Source organism: Dunckerocampus dactyliophorus, chromosome 21, assembly GCF_027744805.1.
Source record: "Dunckerocampus dactyliophorus isolate RoL2022-P2 chromosome 21, RoL_Ddac_1.1, whole genome shotgun sequence".
Lineage (NCBI taxonomy): Eukaryota > Metazoa > Chordata > Actinopteri > Syngnathiformes > Syngnathidae > Dunckerocampus > Dunckerocampus dactyliophorus.
In genome coordinates this window covers 15,381,871-15,383,747 of record NC_072839.1, presented here as the reverse complement: position 1 = coordinate 15,383,747, position 1,877 = coordinate 15,381,871, and positions in this window count along the sequence as shown.

The window sequence follows — 1,877 nt, the reverse complement described above, 5'->3', positions numbered from 1 at the left end:
ATCACATGCCTGCCGTGTAATCGAAGTGCTGCGGGTCCCAGTGCAGCTGCGTGGCTTCTAATTGAATTCCTGGCAGCTGCGAGGTTTGGGAATGTTAACCGCTTCTCTCACACGGCGGCCTCCAGAAGGAGCTGCGACAGATGCTCCACGTGACGTTACGGTCGGTAGCCTTTGCCGTGGAGAGTGTCGGCGTTTGACGGGAGGAGCACGGGCGAACAGATCTGGAGGAGCAGCTGCACCAAAGACAAATATAGACAGGAGACAAGGGCCACAAACATATCACACATTTTTTCCCATTAACAACATAGGTTTGAATCTCGCATGGCGCCAATTAGCTCGGGCCAGGCGTAAAAATAGCGGCGGGCAGAGGCAGATATGTCTGTCATGGCGGCGTCCACGTGCTCTTCACGTGAAGGAAAAAAAAAAAGCTTGTGTGACAAATGGACGCTGTGAACTGTCATGCTGACTTGTTATTTTTAACCACATGGGGGAAATGTTCTGAACTCCTGTTTCTACGCCAGTGTCGTCTGCATGGTTGTACAGTCGGCCCTCGAACATCGCTCCTCACTCTATAGCGGGTATTCAAACTGTTTTTTTTTTTGTTTTTTTTTACAAACTATGTATTTTTATCATTTGAAGACCTCTATTTAATGAACCACAGTCACCACGGGGGTCCCTAATAATGCCAATGGGTTTTCCACATTTTGCTTAACAGCTGCAGCTGCAGGGAACCTCGTGATGTAGTTTTTTTTTTTTTTTTTTTTTTTTTTAACTCCACAAGAGCAGCAGTAGCTGCATTGGAAGTATCGTGATGAGTTGTACTTATCTCTGCATGCGCTTGAAGCTGTTACTACTCAGCTGTTGGTGTGAAAGTCATGCGTGTTCGTCATCAGCAATTACAACACTGGTTCTGTTGCTGCTGTGGTGCGCAACATACGTTTTAGATAAATGCCCATGTGGTCACAGAGAAGTACAATTTCCTTTCCACATGCTTCACTGCAAATCAGTGCAAAAGGTTATAACAAAGAAACATTTCATACATAATCCATTCCAACTATAATTTTCATAGATGCTCATCATTGACGCAGGTTTTTCTTTCACATTTCAATGTAAGAATCAAAATGCCAAAATTCCCAAATCTGCAAGTGGTGGTGTGGTCCAATTAGCTGCTAATTAGGAATGTTCACATAGGGGGTTTGTTTAGCAGGATATATCTTTTTATCTGTCTTATCTTGGCAGCAGAGGTTGTGGAATGAGGGGCATGCCGCTTTCTCCCAGCCTACCTGTTTACTCTTTGGCGGGGGGTTTCCTCCATTGTTCCCCCCACCCCCGGTCCGCCCGCCTCTCCAACTTCCTTTTTAAGGAACTTTTCACATTTTTCTGTTTGCTGCTTGTTGTTTTTTTGAGGGGGAAGGGGTCATAGGTCTGGCATTCCTCCATCTTGGCAGGAATTTTTTCCAACAACATTGGACAAACGCACACCTGGGAGTGATTCCGTTATGCTTTGGCACATTCCAGTGACGGGTTGGGATGAAGTCATCGCTGGTGGGCTGATCCCTGCCATGACAGAAATAGTGCAGCAGCACTTTAGCTCTTATGCAACCTCAAGCACATAGGCGAGCGGCTAAGCTAAGCTAGAGGACCCCGCTTGACTTCATTGTCTCTGGAAAACCATTTCATGAGACTTATGTTTGGTTAGTGGACATTTCTTCCAATAATGCTCCTTTCTCGCCACCTCCTCCAATTGCAAACCAGCCCTCTTATTAGAGGGTCCTGCGAGTGAAGAGCTCCTTAATCCTTATTCTCATAAGAGCTTGTCAATGAGATTACAACCCAGCACGAACTCTGCAACTGTCATAACTGGCCATCCACCACGT